This window comes from Microtus ochrogaster, chromosome 10 (assembly GCF_000317375.1).
Source record: "Microtus ochrogaster isolate Prairie Vole_2 chromosome 10, MicOch1.0, whole genome shotgun sequence".
Taxonomy (NCBI): Eukaryota; Metazoa; Chordata; class Mammalia; order Rodentia; family Cricetidae; genus Microtus; species Microtus ochrogaster.
Window position 1 is genome coordinate 44013018 of NC_022016.1, and position 26549 is coordinate 44039566.

General features: G+C 49.1%; 1 non-coding gene across 1 annotated transcript; it reads left to right on the forward strand.

Annotated features, from left to right (window-relative positions):
* Positions 1-23675: 23675 nt before the first annotated feature.
* On the forward strand, positions 23676-23782 carry LOC113456696. Its single transcript, XR_003377451.1, has one exon. It is a non-coding gene; the product is annotated as a U6 spliceosomal RNA (small nuclear RNA).
* Positions 23783-26549: the final 2767 nt, after the last annotated feature.

A 26549-nucleotide genomic window follows, 5' to 3' on the forward strand; every position in this document is an offset into this window, starting at 1 on the left:
ATCTGCCTACTAAAGGCATGTCCTACCAATGCCCAGCCATCAGTGTCCTCTTGAACCTGCACCCAAGACCTTTCAATGGCTTGGTATTAGATAGATAGTCTAGTGTGCACCAAAACTGGAGTTTCATTCCAGGTGGTGGTCCATGCTTATGATTCCAGCACTCAGGGGTGGAAGCAGGAAGATCAGCTGTTCGAGGTCATCCTTGACTATGTTGTAAATTTGGGCCAGCCTGGGCTACATAATATAAGTGTTGCAGCTCTAAAGGGAACACTATCTTGACAGTCTATAAATCCTACAAACACCAAAACCCAAACAGACCCATTTTCTTTCTGTGAAACACTGTACTGTTTGGGTTGAACTCCCAAACATCCCTTCAAAGACTGAAGACCATAAAGCAACTTGTCCTGGTTAGGGTTTCTATTGCTGTGATGAAAACACCATGACCCAAAAACAAGTTGGGGGAGAAAAGGGTTTATTTGACTTATAATTCCACATCCACAGTCCATCACTGAAGGAGTCAAGACAGAAACTCAAACAGGGCAGGAACCTGGAGGCAGGAGCTGATGTAGAGGCCATGGAGGGGAGCTGCTTACTGGCTTGCTCCTCAGTCTGCTTTCTTATAGGACCACCAGCCCAGGGGTGGCACACCTGTAATGGGCTGGGCTCTCTCCCATCAATCACTAATTAAGATAATTCTCTTCAGGTTTGCCTACAGCCTGATCTTACGGAAGCATCTTCTCAATCGAGGTTTCCTCCTTTCCAACGACTAGAGTTTATGTCAAGTTGACGTTAGCTAGCACACATCTCTCGGCTACCAAAGCACAGGGGAGAGCAGTTACCCTGCACTGTTTAGAGGGAAAAAAGCCAAAAATTTGTACTTGTCCAGCACAGATAATTTTTTTTCTGGTATTTTGAGATGGGGTTTCTCTGTGGCTTTGGTGCCTGTCCTGGAACTAGCTCTTGTAGATCAGGCTGGCCTCGAACTCACAAAGATCTGCCTGCCTCTGCCTCCCGAGTGCTGGGATTAAAGGCGTGTGCCACCAATGCCCAGCTTAATTTTTTTTAAAAAAAGGAGAGACAGCAAATAATCCTTCCAAATGGGTTTTCAATCGGCTGTCGGTAATTGCTGTCACAAAGATCAGAAAGGCAGTGATTTTAATAAGAGAGGGGCTGACAGAGTGGGATGTGTGTTGTCTATGAGGGAGATGATTGTTTGCTTGGGTCCCAGGCTGCTTCTCTATTGTTGCTCCACTCACCTTATACTTGGCTGGTACCTCACGATCTGCAGTGTCTGCCTAGGTTCCTTGATCACATCTGCATTCTAGCTAATAAGGAGGGAGAAAAGGGAAAAGGTGAGTGCCCTCCCTCCCTCTCTCCATCCTTCCTTTCTTCTTTCTCCTCTTCTTCCTTTTTCTTCTCTCTGTACTTGTCACTTGTCCTCTCAAACAACTTGGACATACACTGGTTACACCAGTTGCCATACATGTGGAAGAAAGGATTCTCGGTGGAACAGCCATGCATAGATCACCTCTAGGGGAAGGGCAGCCATGGAGACTTCTGAGGTGTGAATGAGGCCTCTGCTGGAGTCTCCAGTGCTGGCTTCCTCCTCCACCCACCCAAGCTGTTCCCCTTGTCTCCCCCAGTGATGATTCTGAACACACCTACCAATTAATCCCCTTCTCCCCACCTTCCCAGGGTCCCAGGTTGACACACAGCTCCCTCCACCTGACAATATCATCACAGGGAGAAACACATTTTCAGCCAATCACGCAGCACAGATCAGTCACTCAACAAACAATGATCTTGTGAGCACCTGCATGGAAGGCGGATGGGTCTGGCTCCATGCATCACCTGCTGTGTGGGAGCTACTGTTCTCCCATTTCACAGATGAGGTGGGGTAATGTTTTCCAGGCACCCGGCCTGTAAGGATCTGGTGTAGCACAGAGCAGTCACCTGCTGGATTAGGGGCAGGATGCTATGCCAGGCCAGGTGTCTGTGTCTCTGGAGTCTGCAGAGTGTCTCCATCCCTGTCACCTTATAGTCCTCCTCCAGGCTCCCATGCTCCACCATAGACTTTGTAAACTGGAGCGCTGGCACCAAGGCGTGGTCCTCTCCCGTGATTCCTCTTTAATGAAGATAACAGCGCCCATTTGAAGGCCACTCACCGGGCCGGCCCTATTAAACACTCTGCAAACATTTCGTCATTCCTCGCCAGCCCCTCAAGGCAGGTGGGGGCTGCAGGCTCTGGGTGTGGGCGGGGCAGTGGTAGCAGATTGCTTGGGGTCCCACAACTGAGAGTCAGAATTTGCCTGTGGCCTTGTGCCCTATGGCTGTACTCAGATCTCCGGGGTGACTCCAAGCTGGAGAAGTTTATCTAGTGTCTCAGGGCAGAAGCCTAGAAGGTTCCTGGTGCTGTTGGGGGGCAGGTCGTCTCTGAGAGTCATCTCACTTCTGCCAGGGCAGAGTTCTGGGGTGCCGGTATAGAGGAAGGAACTAACTCTGCCTGGGAGTAGACCCTCTAACCTGGATACTGGACCCTGTTCTAGCGAGGAAAGAAGAAACAACAACGGGGGGGGGTGTGTGTGTGAGAGGGGGCAAGGTCAGGCCCTACCACCCTCCTCCACTGCTCGCTCTGGTCTCTAGACAGTGAGTAACTTGCTTAGTGGCTCAGTGGCTGGTCACGAGGATGTGATGGGGCCTCATAAGGAAGCCACATGGGGCTCCTGGGGGAGTGACTTGTGACTCAGTACTACCAGCAGGACTGTGCCTGGGGGTGGAGGGTCAGTTCACCAGCTGCTGGAGCTGTCCCCGCACCCCCATGCCTCTTGCTGGGTGTCCCAGGCCTACTCCTTCTCAGTCCTCTGGAGGATGTCCTTGCTGTCAAAGCCATAGAGCCTCTGTGACCTCATGATCTGTGTCCTCCCTGGGTTAGTGGTGGGTGCTCTAGGTTCCCAGAGTCAATCCTTATGCCCGGTCATCCTCTTTATGATGGCCGGGTACAGGGCTGGGGACACTCGGCTGAACTCGGCTGTCTCTCCCAGCCACTCATGGACTTTGCCCCTCAGCTCACTCTGGACATGGGACGGAGCAGTCCCTCAGATGTGGCGGGTTGTCTTGTTTATATCTGGACCACACTCCATCATGAGTGAGGCCTTTGAGTGTCTCAACCTACGGGACCCACAGCTAGGTGCCACTGGGACCCTGTGCTAAGGATCTGGTGCTGTGTGTCTCTCACAGGTTTTTGTCCTGGGTTCCAGACCATGGTGTGTTCTAGGTCTTCAGTAAATATCGATGGTCTGTAGGTGCCTGTGTGATGGAAGCAATGCCTTGGGCACCTTTATGTATCCAGAGGACCATGAGGAGGAGAGAGGAAACATACCGGTGGGTCAGGACCGAGTTCTGTCTGTCTGCTGCTGTCCAAACTGACTGTCGTCTGGCAGGGCAGAGTGGCAGGAACTCGTGCTTTTGTCTGACTGGACTCTGTGGGCCTGGATTCACACCTGGCCTTGGGGACGAGAACAGACCAGCATCTCTCCAGACCTGCCAGTTCCCTGAGGACTTGTGGGCCTCTCAGACCCCAGACCTGCCATTTGGTGTCCACCACAATCATGGAGAGTGCCCCTTCTAGAAGAACAGAGGGTAAGGAAACACCCCCAGAGTGGGTCACAGCACCCCATGTTCATGACACCGGTCCACCTGTGGAGTGTCCAGGAAACAGTGCCCAGCCCTACGTGTAATTATTAGGTTTGGTTTTGGCCCTGAAGGAACTCACAGGATACCTGAGAGATGGACCAGCAGGAAGGGAAGCAGGGTCTGTCACTCCCATTACCAAATAGGTCCTAAAAGAGGGAGGCAGGGAGTGGTTATGCCAGCAACTCACCTGGGTGGGCCTGATGTGGTAGGTAGTGTGTATACCGAGGGGTTCCTGAAGAGGGCTGAACTGGGGACAGGCTGACAGAAAACAGAGTCTGTAGGGAGTGGAACGGGTGTCATGGCGGTGGAAGAAGCCGTATGCCAAGCCTGGGAGCAGCATGAGGGATGGTGGGAGAGAGGTGTGACAGGAGTGGGGTGAGAGGCAGGGCCCACCCTTTCTTGGGGTTGGGGAGGCTGCTGAGGGTTTGGTTTTAGGAAGTCTTAGCGTTCCCATGCCTGCTTAGGCTAGACTAGATCTCAACAGCTGGGGGAGAGGCCAGGGCTTCCAGCCCCGCACAGACCTCAGAATGTAGCTCAAGCCCTCCAACCTCGCTGGGCCCCTTTGGTACCAGGCTCTTTCCCACTCTTTAAGCCAAGCATCCCGCCCAGTGCCCCAAGTTTTCCCGGAACCCACTCAAAGCATCTAAACACCAAGCTGCCTCATGCCCCACCTGGAAAATTTGAGAATCCCTATGGCTGGGCTGGCATAGCCTCCACCACAATGACTTCCCCAGTCTATGCAGAAGGTAGTCACCCTGTTCCTCAGGGGTCCCGGCAACTCTTGCCTAGAGCCAAGAGAACATATGAGCTCAAGTAACTGGCTGGAAGAGCTCAGGTGAGCTGTTAAATGTCCCTGTTTCCTCATCTCTAATCCAGGGGGCATAATGGTTCCTGCCTTGAAAGGGTTGACACTTGTAAGCTCTTCCAAGAATGCCGGCTATGCACTAAGTAGTAAATATTACCCATTATTAAAGCAATTACTCTTACCTCATACGGCTGGCATGGGGATTGGTATCAAGGGATTAGTACCTCGTCAGGATCGTGGTAAGCACTCACGAAGGCTGGTCCTCCCTCGTTGCTGTCAACATCCCCACTCTCCGTCCTCACCAATCCCACCTCCATGATTACCAGCATCACTGTTGTCCCTACCCCCTCCCTTTCCACCATCACCCGTTCACCCAGATCTCTTTCCAGAGGGGAACCCTGGGGACAGATCTGTGCCTCGTTCTTTGGTCTTGGGGGCAGCTTCTATCAGGTCACCAGGACTCCTGCATCTCCCTCTTCTCTGCCCTCTCCCCCAGCACCCACTCCCTAAAGAACACATTTCAGGGCTCAGCTGGGGAAGGAGGGGAAGACTTGTGACCTGGCGTTGCCTGGGGTGTCATGCATCCCCTAAGCCCTCGAGATGGGTTTCCATCCTAAGACCTGTGTGTACACTCTCTTCTCCTCACATGGGCACGGCTCCTGACACTGTCCTGGGCTTCTTACCCACAAGCCTTCAGCTTCCATGCATGTTTACACAGGAGGCTTTCTCCAGGCTTTTCTATTTATTTCTTTCACAGACCGCGTTACAATTTAAAATTGTGTTTCCTGTCTTAAATTTTACCGTTCCCACTCTCTACTAGAACATCAGCTGCAGGAGGACAGGGCTGATCTGGTCCTGTCCCTGCCAGGCATGCATGACCAAGGCTTTCAGGCCTTGAAATGAGGAATGTGGGGGAGGGCTCAAGAAGGGGAGGGATAGCAATGAGGAGGGGGTAGTGGTGCTCAGAGCCCTGGTCAGGCAGCAACTTTGTCCTTCCTGTGAACCGGAGCCTTGCTGTTTAAAAATTGCGGCCAAATTTACCTGTGGGAGGGGCCCAGGGGAGTCACAGCCACATACTTTTAATACTTTTATTCCTATCTAGGTCTAGAAACTTCTACCAGAGCAAGGTTCTGCTTCTGGCAGGCTGTCCTGTGAGGTTTGAGACCATGGCATACCCATTTTGCAACCCAGTAGCAGTGTGACCCTGGAAGGTCCCTTATTAGTACTGGGTTACCTCACCTGTTACATGGGTGGGGGTGGGCTAATGATAATGGCAGGCAGGTGCTAAGTGCCTTTTACAGTGGCTAATTGGACCTTCCCACTGCCCCAGGAGACAGGTGAGGCTCAGGTGCTGTCTCTGTGGTCAGTCCTGGAGTTGAGGGGCTTGGTTCCATCCGGTTCTTCAAGAGCACCCCAACTCGTCAGCTACCAATGAAACTGGCATTGTGGATTTGGCTCTCTGGCATAAGCCCGAGTCCTTATGCCAGAGATACTGACTAAGCCTGAGTTCCTGTGGATGCTGAGTAGGGCTGAATCTCTGTGGATGCTGAGTCAAGTCCTTTCTCAAAGCTCTGGCCTTAAAGCTGCTGGAACATCTTCAGATCTGCTGGGCTCTCTCAGGAGCCTGGCCAACCACAGGTCCCCTGGGCCAGAGCTGCTGCTCCCCAGAAGTGTGTGAGTCACAGGGTACCTACCACCTCTCTGCCTTCTGTGCCTCACGTTTTTATACCAGCTAATTATGGCCATTAGTGTCACCCAAGAAAAGGGATATGATCTTCAAGATCATATCAGGAAGTGGGGAGCAGCTGTGTGGAGGCCTAAACGGGGGTCTCCTTTCTACACACTGTTTTCTCTTTGAGATTCTTGGATGGCATTTACCTGGTTGACTTGGAACCTATCTCAAACAAAATATACAAAGTGTCTCAAAATGTATGACTAGGCAGGCAGGAGAGCAGAGGCCTGTTCACAATATGCATGTGTGCACACACACGTACCTGCATGTACACACAAGAGTGCATGTCCAAATCAAGAGAGCTTCCCCCTCCTTCCTGTGAACCAGAACTTTGCTGTTTACAAAGACATGGCCAGTTTACATAGAGTAGATTTGTATCTGTTATTGTTATTATTTATTATTTGTTATTTATTTCAGATAGGGTCTCATAGTCCCGGTTGGTTTAAACGTCCCTACATAGCCCAGGCTGACCTTTAGTACTGGACTCTCCTGTCTCCACCTCCCTAATTCTGGGATTATAGGTGTGCACCACCGTGAAGGGTTTATGTAATACTGGGGATGGGACCCAGGACTTCGTATGTGCTAGGCAAGAACTCTAGCAACTGAACTACATTCTCAGCCTCCCTCCGAGTTTTGACCAGGACTACCCATTGCCACAGCTAAAGTAGATCCCCTTCAACCCATTTCCCTATATGTTTGGAGCCCCTGCCCTTCTCATCCCCAGCTTTGGCAGATACCCACTCTGCCTTCCTGGTTTGCCTTTTCTAGGCAAATACAGATGAACCCAGACAATTTCCCCTCTTTGGTTCTCCTCAGTGCACCAGCAAGTCCTCCATGCTGTGTGTGTTTGTGTGCGTTGGTACTGCGTGGATGGATGGTGGGGTGATCTATGTGCTTGTTGAAGGATGTGGGGAGTTCTCTCTGTACTTTTATGATGAGTGAGACTGGTGCCAGTGTTCACACTCAGGTGAGCTCAGGTTAATAGCTAGTTTGGGAGATTGCTGAGTTGCCCGGGAAGCCTTTGTTTAACTTAAGAAGAAACCGTCAGACTGGTTTCTAAAGTGGACATGCCACCCTGAGTCCCTTCTCTCAAGATGGTGGCACTTCACTTTCAGGAGTTACACCTGAGACAGGAGGGTGGCTCAGACCTGAGAAAGAGGGATCTGAGAGAGACCTCTCTGGCATTAATTACTTTTCTTGTTGCTATGGCAGGAGCGACTTAAGGAAGGATTTATTGTGGCTCACAGTTTAAGGGCTCACAGTCCATCACAGTGAGGGGGTCATGGTGTCAAGAGCCTGAGGTGGCCCGTCACATCACATCTGCAGTGAGGGAGTGGAGAGAGATGGATGCTGGTTCTCCCTTTATGTAGTTGGGGACTCAAGCCTATGGGATGGTGCTGCCCAGCCAATGCAGGTCTTCCCTCTTCAGTTCAGCCTTTCTGGAAATGACTAGACGTGTGTCTCCCAGGTGACTGCAAATCCTGTCAAATCGATGATAAGGATCCTTTCTTACCATCATTTCTCCCTGACATGAGAATTTCCACGGTCCGTGTGTGTGTGTGTGTGTGTGTGTGTGTGTGTGTGTGTGTACGGTCCGGAGGGGGGCATCTATGGGAAGAGACAAGCTTGAGGGATGTTTAAAAGAGGGAAGAAGACACATCCTCAATGTGAGCCACACCATTCCTGGGACTGGAACCAAAAAAAGATGTCTACTCGAAAGTGAGTTCTACCTAAAACCAGCCCCCAGGGAGTCCAGACTCAGATCCCTAGTTCTTGGTGGTCTTGAAGCCAGAAGCCAATGGTTTATTTATTGATTTTTAAAAAAGATTTATTTATTTATGTGTTTTTTTTCTGTATGTACATTTGCACACCGAAAAGGCCATTAGATAGCATGAGACTACAGTTATAGATAGTTGCGAGCCACCGTGCAGGTGCTGGGGAGTGAATTCAGGACCTCTGAAAGAGCAGTCAGTGCTCTAATCACTAAGGCATCCCTCCAACCCCAAGCCAGTGGTTTATTAAAGGAATCCTTTCCCGTATCCCTTTGGTTTCCCCAATCTTTCTATCCTTCCCAGTTCCACAGAAAGACTCACAAACATACACTTGGCAAGTTTGATGAAATGGGCTAGTTTATCCAAAGACACAAGTGCATACACACACATACAAATAATAAAAATGTAATAAAAAGATAAATAAATGAAACTAAAATTGATCCGTCTAGTTCTTGTGAATAATAGGGGAAATAGTAGTCCATGTGTCTTGATAGTTAAAAAACAGAGGGTTCCAAAAACAGAGCAGTACAATCCGTAAACCCAGAGAAGATAAGTAACAAGGAGGGCTCAAGGGCAAAGGGGAAATAGAACAGACATTGCTGGTAGGCAGGGGAGGGGGTCTCTGGGTGGTGGTGGGGAACAGGAGGGATCAAGTATGGGAAGGATGGAGGGATAAAATTCTGGGAAAGACAGCTAGAATGGAGCGGGGCATCTCTGGGATGAGCTAGAAACCTAGTGCGATGCAAACTCCCAGAGCTAATGCTCTAGCTAAGACTCCTAGCAATGGCAGATACAGAACCTGAACCAGCCATCTCCTGTAACCAGGCAAGGCTTCCGGTGGAGGGATTGGGACACCAGTCCTACCACACAACTTTCCACCTGCGATTTGTCCTGCCTACAAGATGTGCTAGGTTAAAGGTGGTGTAGGAATTGTGGGAACAGCCAACCAATGACCGGTCCAGCTTTAGACCCACGACACGAGAGGGAGTCCATCCCTGACACTGCCTGCAGTGCCAGGACCCAGAGGCTGGATAGCCCAGAGACCCAGGATAGAAGTAAATACAACTGGTAAAAAAAAATGTCAACGAAATACTTCCCAGTGATGATCTACTATACTGGTATACTATATTGGTGTCTAGCCCAATTGTCATCAGAGAGGCTTCACCCAGCAACAGATGGAAACAGAGGTAGAGACCCACAGCCAAACATTAGGCCAAGTTTGGGGAATCCTATGAAACCGGGGAAGGGGGGAGGATGGTAGAAGTCAGAGGGGTCAAGGACACCACAAGAAAACACAAAGAATTAACTAACCTGGGCTCATAGGGGCTCACAGAGACTGAACCAGAGAGCCTGCATGGGACTGATGTATCACAGTTGTGTAGCTTGGTCTTCTTGTGGGACTCCTAACAGGGGACACAGGGACCGTGTCTGACTTTGTTTCCTGCTTTGGGGACCCTTTCCTCCTACCTGGTTGTCTCGTCCAGCCTGAATAGGAGAGGAGGTGCCTAGTCTCACTGCAACTTGCTATACAATGGCTGGTTGATATCCACGAGAGGCCTGCCCTTTCCTGAAGAGAAAGGAGGAGGAGTGGATGGGGGAGCATAGCAAATGGGAGGAGAAACTACAGTCAGGATGTAAAAACAACAATAAATAAATACAAAAAAAACCCCAAACCCAACCCAAACCAAACAAAACAGTGCAATTATCACTAGAAGATTAGATGAACATAGAAAGTTAACAAGACTGACCCAGTCAATGCGAGGGGGACTCTGCGTCAGCCACGAGCAGGGCATGGGACAGCCTTGAAAGTGGAAGCAAGTTTCAACAAAACTGAAATAAATCATGTCATCCTGACCACATCCTCCAGTGCCGATAGCCCGGAGCTCTGCAGGATGGCCAGAAACCCCATCCACCCGGAAATGTCAAAAGCAGCCTTTGCAATAACCCTCTCTTCAAAGAAGACAGCAGGATGGAAATTATGGACTGAGCAATGGTGAGGAGACCACAGGGAACCCTGCACTCAGCGAAACGGTCCTGAGAACAGAAGGGCGCAGATGCTGACCTGAGAGGAGCAGAGAGGGCCGGAGGGAAGGAATGAGTCCCGAGTTTGGGAAGACAGGAAAACCGCAGGACAGTTGTCAAATGGAAAATGGTAGGGAAAAGGTTTTGGGTTTTTGTCTGTTTGCTTTTTACATCAAAATTTTAGGAAAGATTTGGTAAAATTGGTGAATATCTAGAATGAATCCCTGGGCAAGAAAACAAGGTCCAAATAAAGGTACTTAACAAGAGAGGACAAGAGCTGGGATAGAGCTCAGTGATACAGTGCTTGTCTAGCCTGCACAGGCCATGAGTTCAATCCCAGCGCTGAAGAAAATATAACTAGGGCCTGGAAAGATGGCTTAGCAGTTAGGAACACTTGCAGCTTGTGCTCACCTAAGTTGTTCTAGTACCAATAAAGACTTGGGAGTCAGATTTTGGGGTAAAAACCTAATAGATCAAAGAACATGTAAAAAGGTGATGAGCTGGCCTTCTCTCCACACTTCCCAGACCAAAAGGGAAGGACCAAAACCCCAAGAATCTTCAAGTCCCTCCCTCCTCCTTCCTGTGTCTCTCTATTCATATCCTGGGTCCTCCGTATTCTCTATGACCAATTCTTGTCAACTAGTCGCTAGCTCTGCCCTGATTCTAGCTTAATTTTATTAACACAGTCTCAGAGTGGCATAGTGTGATCAAATATCCTGAAGCATTTCCCCCTTCCTGGCCAAATAAAAAGGGAAGGTTTTAATTGTAACACAGAAACATCTAGCTGCCTGGACAGTCACCCAAAGTTCCTCTGTGGCGGCAGGGCATCCATATTTGGCCTACCAGCCTAGAATATCAGACAGACTTTCTTATTAAGCACTAATGTTGAAGGATTGTCCTACCCTGTCCTGGCAAAATTTGGCAGACACTTTCCTTTGCATCCTGCTTGTACAACTTGGACAGCATACTGGCAGCAGTCAAGGCAATGGCAGTTTCTTGCCCAGTGACCAACTTTGCTACATTGAAAGCAAACTCCATATGAAGGTTCTTCAATGCCCATCATCTTCTCTTAAGGAGATTGATGCTACCAGGAGCAGACGTGTCTCACTGTCATTAAAAGCCTTATGTTATTAAAACATCTTAAATGCCATATTCTGTAAATCTCTTAAGTATTTTAAGATCACTTATCTATTTAAAATATAGGAGGCTAAATAGAGCTTTCTTTTGTCTATAGCTAAACCCATAATAGGAGTTTGTCACCTTAATTGTCATAAACAGTTTATAGTAGTAGCTTACTAGAACTTTTCACTACAATTTTAAATGACAATCCTTTATTTTAGACAAAAAGGGAAATGTAGTGATATTTCATTTGTATTTTAATAAATAAAGCTTGCCTGAAGATCAGAGACCCTACTGGTCAGCTTTCCAGACAAGGCAGTGGTGACACACCTTTAATCCCAATAGCTACACTAGTTTGCCATAGAAACTGGGTGATAGTGGTGCTTGCCTTTAATCCCAGCCCTAGAAAGGAATAAAGACAGGAGGAGACAGTTCTCAGATACAGTCTCATTCTGAGATTCCTGGAGGCAGGATCATCATTTTGGACTGAGGTAGAGTTAAGAGCCAATGGCTGGCTGTTTTGCTTTTCTGACCTTCATGTTGAACCCCAATTTCTGTCTCTGGACTTTTATTAATTGTGTTACATTTAAATTTTTAATTGAATTTAGACCACAAAAAGGCCATTTACCTTATATGTCTATAGAGAGCAGCAGAAACAAGTATTTGGGAAGACTGATGAAATTATACCCTATTGGAGGTATACTATACCATTAGGCCAATTTGCTACTTTTCTTGGGACGTTTTCTCTAAATGATTTGCTCTTCTTCTTCAGATGTCACATTTTCCAATGGTCTTCAAATTCCTTAGTTAGATGATTTTATTCTCCAGAAAAGACAAAAACAAAACCCTAACCCAACCCTAACTTTGGAGAGTTCCTTTTTTGTTATGTTATATATTTGTTAAGACAAAATGTTTTATTGGCAACAGAAAAAGTATTATTTTTTTCATACCTGATCAAATTAAAGGCATTTGTTAGCCTTATAAGTTAGTTTAAAATGAATGACAAAACTGTTTAATCAACTATCACCTCTCTTTATTCAAGATGGTATCCATAGCTTTTCTTCTCCCATGGAAACACAAGCAAAACCTCTTCTCCAATGTAACACATATCCTTGTTTCCATTCTGAGGTCAACACATCATTAAAAGAACATAAGCTGGTTTAATTCAGTAGGTTTTTCTATTATTAAGTGTCTCTCCACAGCTGTCATTCCTTTCTCATTATCATTTAAAAGTTAAAAGTTAATAAAGTACTGTGTAATTTACCTCTGGGAGTCTTTATTACCCCTTTCTGTTTATTAAGCATGTCTTTTAAAGTGTGATTAGATCTTTCTATAACTGCTTATCCTGTAGGATTGTGTGATATACCTGTAATATACTTTATGTTGTAATATGCAAAAAACGGTTTCATTTTACTAGAGGCATATGCTGGAGCACTGTCAGTCTTTAATTGTACAGGTATCCCCATAATGGCCATAACTTCTAGTAAATGTGTAATTATAGAATCAGACTTCTTAAGAACTTAAAGCAGTTGCCCATTGAAATCGTGAATATGTACCGATTTTATGGTAAACGTTTTAATTATCCAAACTCCACATAATAAAACACATCCATTTGCCAAATTTCATTTCTTTGAGCTCCCTTTGGGTTACATTCTACAGGTGGTGGAGTTGGATTATACAAAGAACAAGTAGGACATTTCCTTTAATTTCCTTGATTTGTTGCCAAGTGATAGAAAAATATTTCTTCAACCCTTTGCTATTAATGTGGTATTTCTTTTTTTTTTTTTTCGAGACAGGGTTTCTCTGTAGCTTTGATGCCCGTCCTGGTAATGTGGTGTTTCTTATGAAATTCTGAGGCTCCTAGCATGTTTTCTACCAATATCTGCATCAATTTCATCATTACCTTGTGCTGGAGGGCCTGGTAGACCCATATGGGAACTGATATGTGGCATATATAATGGATGATTTATATTTCTGATTACTTGTTATAATTAAATAAATAGTAAAATTAATTCTGAATCATCTGGAATAAGTTCAGTGGTTCCAATATGTAAAACAACTCTTTCTGCATATTGAGAGTCAGTAACTATATTTGGAGGTCCTGGAATATCTAACAACACTGTGAGAATAACATGTAATTCTGACTTTTACACAGAATCATAAGGGCTTTGAGCCACTTTACTTAAATTTTCTGACTTATAACCTTCCTTTCCTGATTTGCTTGCATCAGTATACAATGCAGGGACTCCAAAAATTGGTGTTCCTTGTACCATGTGAGAGAGGATCCAATCAGTTCTTTTTATGAACTCAAGTCTCTTGTTTTTGAATTTACAGGAATGTGGTTTGTTACAACAATGAAAAACACACATTAACCTTTTTCCAATCTCAAAAACAAGCCATAAAATAAAGAATGCTTTTGAGAGAAATATTAAAAGGTATTATCAAGAACAGGCACAGACTGTTGAGGTTAAATATGAACAGGGAGTAACTGCTATTGCTCTTTCAAAGGATCAACAACCCTACCTTTAAAATGGTTAACTGACTATAACCTGTGTGGGTGGAACAATGGCCTTTGACATAAAAATTACAGGCACTAGAGCAGCTGGTACTGGATCAGCTAAATGCTCAATATATTGAAGAACAGACCAGCCCCTAGAATTCTCCTAAACTTGTCATTAGAAAGAAATCTAGAAAAAGGAGAATGGTAACAGATCTAAGAGCTGTTAATAAGGTGATTCAGCAAATGGGGTCTTTACAGCCTGGAATTCCCTGCCTTCCTTATTACGTAAATAACATGGTCTATTATACTGATTGATGTAAAAGGCTGCCTTTTTACTATACCTTTACAAGAACAGCATAGAGAAAAATTCACCTTCACAGTTCCCACTTATAATAATTCTCAACCTGTTATATGATGCCAGTGGAAGGTCGTGCCACAAGGAATGTTAAATAGCCTCACTTTGTGTACAACAGTCATTAGAAAAAAATTGTAAACAGCTTCCTCAATCTATAATTTACCATTATATGGATGATACTTTACTGGCTGATTCATACAGAGATACTTTAGAAAACATGTTTGATGAAATAAAGAGAATTTTGCTTTGGGAATTACAAATTACTCCTGAAAAATAAAAAGAATAGATTCTATTAATTGCCTAGGATATAAGATAGAGTTACAGAAATTTCAACCACAGAAAGTATAAATCGGGAGACATCCATTACAAACTCTTAACGGATTTTCAAAAATTGCTGGGATATATTGACTGACTATGGCCCACAATTGGATTAGCAACTCAAGAACTAATGTCACCTGTGTAGCCCGGCTTTCTCCCTGCCTCCTCTTTTCAATTTTTAAAATTTCACTCATCCATTTGAAAGAATGACAGGGTCTTATCGTGTAGCCTAGGCTGTTGTAGATCCTCCTGCTTCTGCCTCCCAATATTAGGATTTCGGGGGTGTACTGCTATGCCAAACTTCTTCCCTCCCTGGATACGGATATGGAAGGTTCAGAGAGAGCCAACCACACACCCAAAGTCACACAGCAGGTCATACATGGCGGTGTTCAATTGAGCTGAGTGTCTAGTCTATTGATTCTGGCCCCGCCAATCACCCTCTTCCCCATTCCCTTCTGCTGCCCCAAGCTTCCCTGGGAATCTCAGTGGCTCAAGGAAACCCCAGGGTCAAGTGCATCTCTGCCTGCTGCATTCTTCTCAGGGGGTCCAAAGAGGTGCAGCTGGGGGCAGGGCCAGCTGTGAGAATCTGCCCCTGTGAGATCGGGCCAGTGAGCGGGTGACAGGGTCCTCAGAGCCCTCTGTGGAGGGGGAGGGTGCTAAGGGGAAGATGGATGCTGACCTAGGTGCTGTGCAATCTCAGGTGCAGTGTGCGGGGATTGAGCCCCTGTGTCCTCTTGTAAAGTTGCCTGGTGACGTTAGCAGTTAATGGGTGATGTGTTCCAGTATCCTGCCCTGTGTCCAGAGGTCCTCAGTATGTAGTATATTTCTAATATAGCACAGCTGAGCCATCTTAGGGGATCCTGGTGACCGGTTAAGGGACGGATGGTTGATCGTCCATGTTCCCCAGACCCTATCTTGCCAGAGTCCTGCAGCTACCTCCTACAGAACCAGGAATTCAGTCCCCTAAAACGGAAAGCCCATAAAATCCTCCATACAGATCTTGCTGACGTCCTGAGCTGCCCCTACCAGCATGAAGACCTGTTCCCATGCAGCTTTGGAACTGTGAGAGTCCCGGGCAGAAGCCAGGGGAACAAGAGCAGGACCAAGGTGTGCTACAGGTGTGCTGTGTGGCCTCTGTAAGTTACTGCTTATCTCTGGTCCTTCCTGTTTCCCTTCATCCACTGACTCATCCCTAATCTTGGCTTCCATAGAAGCTGAAGTCAGAGTCTAGACTATATCTAAGTGGGTACTTTTGTTGGCACATGCCAAAGCTGTGCCCCGGGCTCTCTGGACCAGACCCATAAACCAGGCTCGTAAACTCCTGATGAGGCAGCAGGCCTCCCTCAAATAAAAAGCATCTTCCAAACAGGCTTGGGAAAGGCCAGCTCTGGGCAGCCCGAGGCAGGCCATCTCGAGGGCACTGGGGCAGAGGGTGCCCGGCAGCCTGAGCCTTCTGGCCAAATGTATGGGGAACCAGTTCCCTGAGTCACTGGCTGCTTCTCTGTTTCCTGCTGCAGGAACACTGGGCCCCAGTCTGGCCTTGGTGTGTGGCCTTGGCCTTGTGTCTTCTCCTTTGTGGTCTGGTTCCTCTGCCATGGGACAGGAAAATGGATGTCTGGCTGCTCACGTGCATGGCAGTCAGCTAGCAAGTGCAGCTGCGAGACCATGGGACAAACGGTTGTGCAGTTTGGGAGGGGATTCTCTGTCCCAGAGGTGGACCCCAGGATGCTCCCCCAGGGCAACTCTGGCTTGCACTTGCCTCCAGCCCTGACCACACTTTCCCAGAGGGATCCTGCAAGCATGGACAGGACAGCCTGGACCATGGCTTCCTAGGGGCCCTGCTGGGTGACTGCTTCTTCTCAATCAGTCAGGAGGCCTGCAATCTCACTGAGCCTCTGCCTTAACCGCCAGGCTCCCACCCCCATCCTGCCCCATGTGTGAGAGGAGGACACAGGAGGCCTGTACTACTCTGTCAGTAGCTGGCATTTGGGACCACTGCTTCCGTGACTAGGAGAAGGGAGTCACACATCCACTGGATGTAGTGAGACAGGAAGCAATAAGTCTGACCCAGGTGCTGCCCTGCCCCACCAAGCCGGCCAGCAACCCCAGCTCCAGGGCTGGAGGCCAAGATCAGGTGGAATGATTCAGGCCTGGGTTGGGCTGTGGGTGCTCGGACCCAGCTCCAATCAGCTGGCCTCATTCTGGAGAGTGGCGCTGAAGCTGGGGTGCTGCTGGGGAGAGGGTGAGGAAAGGTCTGTCTTGGTCTCCTGGAGTCAAAGCCAGACAGGCCTCAGAGCGGTAACTACCCAATGCTTCCTTGCAGAGTCAAAGAAAGCCAAGGCTAAGGAGAGAGAGCCAGAGGACCACCCAGCAGTCTGGGGGTCCTACTACTAGGACCCAAAGCTCCCTATATCCTGCCCAGCTACCTCTTGGAGAGACCCAGTTTGTACTAAGGGAGCTCCTGCCAGTCTGGGGGTACATATAATCCTTCCCTTGCACCCCTAGTCAGATTTCCATTGCTGTGATAAACTGCCATTGGGGAAGCAACTCACATGATGATAGATTTCTTTTGGCTCAGGGCTCTGGAGGTTTCACCCCCTGGTCACCTCGACCAGGCAGGTGGCATGTGACCACAAGCTAGCTGCTCTCTCCAGGTTGGCTGGGAAGAGAGGATGGGGGCCAGGACAACTGTCCCCATTCAAAGGCACACTCCCAGTGGCCTACTTCCTTCTGCTGGGCTCCACCTCCTGAAGCCTCCACCGCCTTCCAGCAGCCCTAGTAAGCCAGTCCATCGATGGATTAATCTATCAACTATGTAAGAGTCTCAGTGATCCATCACCCCAGAGGCCCCGCCTCTCAACCCGGCACCAGGAACTTTTAGAGAACACTTAAGATCTCTGATCCAGAACCACTCAGTAGTTAGCACTGTGCTGATGAACCTCTCCCCCACAGGGGGGCAGGGCTGGTCCTGCTGGGAAAACCACCCTTTGCCTCTTCTTCTGACTGCAGGCCTTCTTCAGCCTGTTCCCCCTCCTTCAGCCTCCCACAGAAAGGCCCCGCCCTGAGCAGGACCTGGCACCGCCTCTCTGTGCTTGTCTGTAGTGAGTTACCTTCAAGTTGGATGTCTGCAACAGATGCCCAGATCGTGGTCATGGGCACTCGGCCCTCCTTCTCTAGGATCAGTAGAGTCAAGCAGATCACAGCACCATTGCCTAGATGACCTCTGTCCCCTCAGGAGTGCTATCACCTGAATGGTCTAGAAGCCTGACCCTTGAAGGAGAGAGGGGAGGTCTGGAAGCCCAGCAAGGCAAAGGGCAATGGAGACTGGTCTGTGGCTCTGAGGCCATCGAGACTCCCCTCGACCTGTGAGATGCAGGCAGGGGAATTGTGGTCCAGAAAAAGAATTGTGTCTGAGGAGACATTGCTGGAAACTCCCTGTCCCAGCCTGGTGTCCCTCAGGTCTGGCTGTATGTGGAGGGGAGCAGCTGCAGGTCAGCCACCTAACATCTTATTCCAGGACGAGACACAGTTGGGGAGCCCAGGAAGTGGCATGAGCAGAGGGTTGGAGGGTGACAACTATCCCACATCACCCATATGAGCCGGCGGAGGCATCCTGTGTCTCCTGTTCACGTGTATCTACCTGTGGGGTGAACCTGGGCAGATGCCTAAGGCGGATAGGACCCCCCTCTGCCTCCAGAAGGCAGGAGCTGGGAGCTGAAGACATCGGGCTGATACGGCCACCTGCTTCTCACTGTCTGCATGGTAGCCTAGCTCGGACAGCAGGGGCGGGGAGGTGTCCTTGCCATGAGCTGGGATCCAGCTCCAGCTTCAAAAGGAGAGGACGAGTTTGGGCAGTCCCCAGCTGCCTAGTCCAGAAAGTGAGCAGAGGGAGGCAGGAGGCAGGGGAGGAGGAACACATGGCAGGAAGTGTTGGCAGATCTACGTGTCCTCAGTCGCCCATCTGATAAGATGTTGCCAGAGATTACTTTGTTTTCTCTGGAGCCGGGCATTGTGCCAGGGGAGGTGGCTCTGCAGCTGCCTGCTGTGTGACCCAGAGCCAGTCACCACCTGTCTCTGGGCCTCACTCTTTCTGTCAGGACTTTCCGGCTATTGTCTGCCTCTGCCTTCCTCCTGCTTTCTTCTTTGTCTGGCTCTGAGCGTTCCACATTTGTGCCTCAGCTTTCCTGTGCGTCCCCCTGTCTCCTGTCCCCCTGTCCTTCTTTCTCCCCACCCACCACCACTGGGGTGCAGGGCCAGGAGAGGTAGGCTTATGTTGAGAGTTCTGCCCACAGGGGATCCTGCTCCCCAAGAGCCCTGCCGGGGGGCACTAGGGGACCTGAGGGACCCTGTCTACCAAGGGCGGCGGTAGCTGCTTCCCAGCGGTTGGCTGATGGTTCAGAACACCTATGAGACAGAAAGTATGAGGAGAAAGACTGAATCCATGATTATCTAATTGAAGCAAGCTTTGTTTTGGGGTGCAGTCTGGATTGGACAGTCCAGCTGTCTCTCCCTAAATTGGGATTTTAGAGAGTAGCCCTGCCAGCCTCTCGAGGTACTTTTTATAGGAGAGATAAGGCGTTCCCAGGGGCAAGAGACTTGGCTGTTACACGCTGCTAGAAAACACAATGAAAGGGGAGGGACAAGGAGGATTGATGCCATGAGAGCGGGGTCACAAGGTTAGCGTGGGCTGAAAAGCGTGTTTCGCAGCTTACGTCAGATCTAAGAAACAGGATCGTATCCTTAACTGCGAATAGAAACCTTAACTTGCAAGGACTCACACAAGGACAAGCAGGAACTAATTCTTAACTGTCTTGATGGCAAACAGAAGCCTTAGCCTGCAAGGTACATTGCTTCCGTTTCAGTCTGACTAGACCTGAGTTTTAAGACTTTCTTCACACGAGCCAGCTTCCTCTGAGCTGGTCCTGTCCCTGTCCATCTGTGGAACATGAATCTTGACAGAATGACAAGGGATGGGGCCGAGGTCAAGTTTTCCATAGTAGAGACGCTGTGTGGATTCAAGGACAGACACTTCCTGAGAGCCGGGGACAGCTGGGAAGCCTTCCTGGAGGAGGTGAACCATGAGGGGCCAGCATGCATTTTGTGTGTTCACGGCCAGCTCCCTGGGAAGTGCTGGAAGGCCATGATGTAAAGGCCTGGTTCTTGGGCCAGGTGTATAGCTGGTGTTCCTAACAGTCCCACAGACAGATGGGTCCAAAGCGCCCCCAGAAGGCTGAGGCAGCCAAGGGACATGTGTTCTTGGGCTCACACTCTGACCCCTGTTGGTTCTGCCTGCCCTACTACTGTCCTTGGTTCTTCATCCTCTGTCTTGTGCCCTCCTCTCCTCCGATATGGGAGAAAGGGAATTGCTGTGTGGCCTTGGCTTAACTGCTCACCCTCTCTGGGCCTTCTTAGCAGTACCAAGTCATTCATGGCTTTCTTAGTGGATCTGCTGAGCTCCTGCAAGAGTCATGGGGACTGTGAGTGGGGGAGGAGTCTCTACCAGGCTTAGTCCTGATCCTGACCTTCAGTTCTTCCGTGTGTGGAGTCTTTGGACTTCAGGTTCCATCTAAGCTTCCTCTTCTGATGCTCTTGGCACGGCCCAGTCGTCGTTGGACTGCTCTCTACAGCACTCAGGACGCAGCCAGGTGAAAGCTATCAGGGGAGTGGCTTACATGGCTGGTGCCTAGACAACCTGGTCTAAGGCCCCCGGGGATCGGTGTCTTTGAGGCTTCTTGTTGTAACTGGAAAGGCTGGGCTCCAGACAAAGCCAACGACTTGATGGGGCGGGGAGCAGTGTGGGAAGAAGAAAGAGAGAACTATTGCTAAGATGTTGTCTTGGAAGATGAAGGAGTCAAACACCCTTAGGGACAGCCATGCCCTCTAACATGAGAGTAAGCTCATTACACTATCCCTGCCCCATGCGTGCGTGCACACACACACACAGATGGCATACACATATACCCATAAAACACAAATCAAAACACTTTTTTAGTCTCCACTAGTTTAGTGGAGATGGCCCAGTCGACATGACAGTCGCCACACAAGCATGAGGACCTGAGTTCAGGTCCCCAGTACCCGTGTAAAAAGCCAGACAAAGCAGCGCCGTCCATAGTCTCAGCACTGGGAAGCTGACACGGCCCATACCTTGAGCATGAAGGCTAATTAGCATATCAGTGATTCCAGGTGCGGCGAGAGACCCAGTCTCAAAAACTAAGTCCGAGAGTGACGGGGGAAGACAGCCGACACCGATCCCTGCCCTTCACCGGTCCACATGCATGTGCATGTAAACACCACATCCTCAGAGATGTCCCAGTATTCTCACCCCAGGTCCCCATGTGACACCCACCCACACACAGACACACCCTGAAATCAGGCTGTCACCGGGTCTCCCTCACCAACTCTGGTCTGGATCAAGGCAGGTGCCCAAGAAATGGTTGCTGGATAGATGGTGGGTAGGCTCTGGAAAAGGGGAGGAACCATTTGTGCAATGGGGCTTGGGGGATCACTGTCTTGCTTAGGTTGAGATGGGAGAGAGAAATGGGGTGCAGGTGAGGACAATGGGCTGTGCCTGCTCTGGATTACGTCATGGGGTACAGTCTGGTGGCTTTCAGGCTGTGCGTGCTCTGGGTTATATCCTAGTATATAGTGTGGAGGCTTCAGCCTGGTTTTGCTCTGGGTACATCATGGGGTATGGCGTGGTGGCTTCAGCCTGGTTTTGCTCTGAATTATCGTGTTTTACAAAGCAGCGGTTTGCCATGTGTTACTCCATGTTGAGTGCAGGTGCCAAGACAGAAGGACTCCGCCTTGTTTATCTAAGCAAACAGCTGCCGTCTGCCAGGACACCAGGAGCCACAAACTGATAAATGGTTTATCTATGCCAATAAGCAACGCCTGTGAGCATATCACATCACACAGAAACACCGGTCATGTGGGCTTATCCATGCACCGGATGTCACTCACAGTAGGACTGTCAAGGAACACCACAAAACTGGCATGTGGCCTTGTGTGCCAGCCCCTCACTCAGTTACCTCCCAGGAAAACAATCTTCTAAGCAGAGACTCTGTCTCATGATCTCTGTCCCTTGGCAGCTTCAGCTCAGGTGGGATGCATCCCTGAAGGTGACATGTGGGCCACAGGACCCTCTTCAGTCTGATGGCTGGAGTTGCCACCCAGATGGCATTGACGGCCTTGTGCTCATGTTGTTTTATTTCTCATCTGGAGGGGCTCAGCTGTCTGAACCCTGAAGCTCTCTGGACCCTTCCCTGGCCGTTCTGTAGCCTGGATATCATGGCATGACATGTGACGTGTGTGACGAGGGGTCTGAGGGTGTTTGATGTTAGTAAGTATGGCGGGAATGGAATAAAAGACACTGTGGTTGCCCATGGTTACGATGACCAAGTGTATCAGTTACTCTCCTGGTTGCTATGAGCAAATACTTAACAAGATACCCCTGAAGAAAAGGAATCTCAGTCTAGCACGGTGGCGCAAGCCTTTAATCCCAGCACTCGGGAGGTGGAGGCAGGTGGATCTCTGTGAGTTCGAGGCCAGCCTGGTCTACAGAGCAAGTTCCAGGACAGTCAGGGCTACACAGAGAAACCCTGTCTTGGAAAAAGAAAAAACAAAACAAAACCAAACAACAGCAACAGAAAGCAGAAAGAGAAGAAAGAGAAGTTCTCTCAGCTCCCACTTAGAGGGTAAATTCTGTCATAGCTGGGCAGGCACGGCAGTAGAAAGGCGAGGGGGCTGTCCTGTGGCATCTGCGCGAGGAGGCGGAGGAGGACAGTACTCACTCAGCTCACTCTCTCGTTCTTATTGAGTCTGTGACCCCAGCTCAGGGAACAGTGACATCTACACTCTGAGCGAGTCTTCTGAGTTTAACTATTGATCTAGCCCATAGACGCAGACAGTCTGACCCTGTAGACACAAACAGTCTGACCCTGTAGACACAGACGGTCTGTCCATACACTTGGCATAGTGTATGGATGACAAGAGCCCAGAGCTTGATGGGAAATTTCCACTAGGCAGAGCCACCCCTATGGAATCTAGTTTATTGGGTGCCAGGAATAAAACCCAGGGTGCCATGGGTCCTAAGCAAAGTGCTTACCGACTGAGCCACATGCCCAGTCCCCTCGCTATGTGGTTTATGACATGTCACACCGCCCTTCTGTGTCCACACAGCCCATGAGGCAGGTGGGGCAAGCTTCATGAAAGGGCCAGCTGACTGGGAAAGCCTTGTGTTGGAGGGATGCCCAGCAGAGGGACTCAGGCTCCCTGAGGATGTCCTGGCTCTGAGAGCCAGTGGAAGGTGCTGGACCTGGGCTAATGTTTCTATGGAATGTCCCTGGAGCCTAGGCCTCTGCCCTCACTGTTTTGGGGAAGAGCCAACTTCAGGACAGACTCAAATCCCTGTCATATTCTCTTTGCCCAAAAGTTTGCTTAAAACAACGAATTCTCAGAGGAGTGTTTAGTGGAGGCGGAGCGTGTGTGTCGTAGATATCATCCCCCAGACAAGCCTGGGGGTCCATCCAGATACAACTATACGAATCCCATAAACCACACAGGATTCTTCCTGTGACCCATTTCTAAACTCCACCCAGAGTCAGACCTCTGGGCTGAGAAGAGCCTGGCTTCTCTCCCTCAGCTGGCTTAGTCTTACTTTGTGAATGCCATGATTCATGAGATCTCTGCTACTTTCTCTTTTTCCTGATCTACTAGGGAACTCATAGCTAAATCTACCATACAGATAAACTCCATAACAATCCCGCCTTCCTCTCTCCCTTTCTCCTTTGAGTTAATATCATCATCTGAAGAGAAAAAAAAAAGATTAGTGGTTCTTGACCTGTGGGTCGTGACCCCTTTAAGGTCACATATCAAATATTTACAGAACAATTCATACAGTAGCAAAATTACAGTTATGAAGTAGCAATTCAGTAATTTTATGGTGGGGTGGGGTCACAACAACATGAGGAGCTGTATTAAAGGGTTGCAGCATTAGGGAGGTTGTGTTATGTGGGCATTCTCCAATCCTTTCTCCTATGATGGGAGTGTGAACCCACAAAGGCTATGAATGCCGAGTCTTCTGGGATGTCTGAGGGACTGAGAGGTGGAGGGGAGGAGCCCTAGGGGCTGAAAAGCCTGAAACTCATGGAAACCCCAGGTCAGGGAGTAAGTCCCAGTGGGAGCAGCAGGAAGGCCCAGAGGGATCCAGTCAGGAGGGTCGTTGAGGCTCTTGGGGACCTAGAATGCCAGGTCAGACTTGTGTTTCCTGATTTCCTGAGCATCAGCCATAAGTGTGCTACTATTTAATGTATGTCTCTAAACTTGTGCGTTATTGAAGATTTTAAAAATTAGAAGCCTGAGTGCTCATTTCAGCAGCACAGAAACTAAAACTGGAACAAAACAGAGAAGAGTAGCACGGCCTCTGTGCAAGGATAACATGCAAGTTCGTGAAATATTTCATTAAAAAAATAAATAAATAAAAGACTGAGCTCCAAAACCACAGAGAAACCCTGTCTCGAAAAACCAAAAAATAAATAAATAAATAAATAAATAAATAAATAAATGAATAAATAAATGGATGAATGAATGACTGAGACATTAAGAGGAGCCATGCAGAACTCCAGCCATGTACCCAGTTCCTTGGCTTGGCCAAGTCCCGCTTGGAACACAAGGGCCAGGTCACAAAATCTCTTTGCTTCCCACTCAGCCACCTTCTCCATCCTGGGGGTTTTTGGATTTTTTTTTAATGTTTGTTCATTTTGTTGAGATAGGGTCTCCTGTAGCTCAGACTAGCCTCAAACTCCCTACGTGGCTGAGGATGACCTTGAACTCCTGATCCTCCTACATCTCTTTCTCCTGGTGCTGAGGTTACAGGTATACACCACCATACTCTGTTTATCCCATGATGGGGATTGAACCTAGGACCTCAGGCATGCTAGGTGAGCATCTGACCCACATCTGAGGCTGTGAAGGCTTTCCAGAGAGAAAAGACATCAGACTGTAGAAAGCCAGGGCCTGGGACACCAGGAGCTGCCGAAATCTCCAAAGAGAGACAGCAGGGTCTGGGTCAGGGTGGCGGTGGTGGAGAAGGGGAGGCCCTGTGACCAAGAGAAACTGGGAGGTGGGGAAGGTGAGCTGGAGGGTGACGGCTTCGAGTCTGAGACCCAGAAAAGGGAAGACTGAAGATGTGGGCAAAGGGTCCCTTCAGCACCATTTCTAGAGATGTGGAGGCCATGCATGGCCTGAACAGAGCAGAGTGATCTGAGGTCACTGAACTGGCCACCTGTAGGGAGGCACTCTGGAACCTAAGCCCCTGAGGGCAGCATCCTCGTGCCTGCTCAGCTGGTGCTCAAGCCTGACCCAGCCCCAGCAAAGGTATCATTTAGCACTGTTCATACGGTCGCATGGGCCTCAGGTGTCCCTCAGCAGAGAGCTGGGCCTGGGCTTTGGCTCTGTGCGAACAGGGTTGGCAGAGTCATGTGGCAGCTTGTGGCTCTCACCCCTTCCTGCCATTGCAACCCCTGACCCCAGGGGCCCCTGCACTCAGGGAATTGGTGGGTATGCAGCTTTCTCATGACACGGAGAGTCAGAGCGTCTGGGGCCACTCCCCAGGCACCAGCAAGCCTGCCCTGGTGGCAGTGGTACAGAAAGAGGTTGTAGGCTATCTGGAGGACCCCAACAAGAGTGAAGAAGAGCACTCACCCACTGTCTAGAACTCTGGGTTCTAGGGTGGCACCCAGAAATAACAAGTTCCCTCTAGATGTCTGCCGAATGAATGAATGAATGAATGAATGAATGAATGAATACTCTTGGTCTTGGCTCAGCTTCCTGTGATTTCTCCCATGTCACCTTGGGTAAGTCATCGCTCCCTTCAAGCTTAGACTAACCTGACTGGAAAATGAGCCCAGAGGCCATGACCCTCTGATGGCGACAAAAAATCTTTCGGAGCAAAGGTAGCATAGCAGGAAGCAGGTGGGACTGTCCCTTCAGTTCCCTGGAGTCCTGGAAGGGGGGGTGGCAAGAGGAATGGGAAGGGGTCTGGAGCTAGGGGCTCTACAGATGCCCCTCCTTGCAGGCTGCCCTGGGGAAGCACAGCCGGGGTAGGGAGGTGTGATCCTGGGGCTGGAAGAGCCACAGCTGGGGTTGGCAGTCCCCAGGCAGCCTCAGGATCCCTCAGATTTGTCCCAAGACCTGGACTGGCAGTTCCTATGTCTTGCTGGTTGCCAGGGCTCCCCTGGCCCAGGTGCCTAACCTCACAGACATCCAGGGACCTCCCCAAACAGACTTAACACTATCCTTACCCAGAGTCCACACCATGATGCAGTGTATCGGGGGTTTTGTTCTCAGGGAACAGCAACTGTGGTCAGCCTAGGCAGGCTGTGTCCCTGGGCCACAGTAGCCACCCAGCCCTGTCACCTCACCTCTGACCACTCCTCTCATTTGAGCAGGCTGCCTGACCCCAGAAAGGTGTCTCGGGAGAGAATTCTGATCTAGTTCCACACATGGGGAGCTGGGGCCCTAGAGGGGGCAGGAATCATAGTCTCTGAACTCAGCCGCAGCCTGGGACTTACTAAGAGTATGTGTGTCTATGTGTATATGTATGTGTGTATGCATATATGTATGTGTGTATATGTGTGCATGTGTATATGTATATGTGTGTATATGTTTGTATGTGTATATGTATGTGTGTATGTGTATATGTATATGTGTGTATATGTGTGTATGTGTATATGTATGTGTGTATGCGTATATGTATGTGTGTATATGTGTGTATGTGTATATGTGTGTGTATATGTGTGTGTATGTGTATTATGTGTGCATGTCTCTGTTTATGTGCAGATGTGTATATGTATATGTGTGTATGTGTCTGTGGTATTGTTTTTCCATCTTTTTCCCAGGTCATTTGTACAGTCCAGCCTCCCTTGAACATCCCCCTCATATAATGCTCCCCACCCCTTTTGTTCCTCATCCTCCTTGCTCATTGCCTGGCTGTCACTGTGTGTACAGCTCCCATGCTGTCTGAGCCCCACAAGGACAGGATCTTGTCGGTGGGCTCCCTGTTGTATCCCAGCACAAAGAAAAATGATCAGCTTCCACAAAGCTAGTGAAGCAGAGGGACACTGATGTCAGAGCCCTGCCCAGCTGCCATATCCCCGGCTTGTGCGTGGGGCATGCTGGAAGAATCTTTCAGTTCCCAGGACAGCTGTCCCCAGCATAGCATTGTCTTTTCAGCT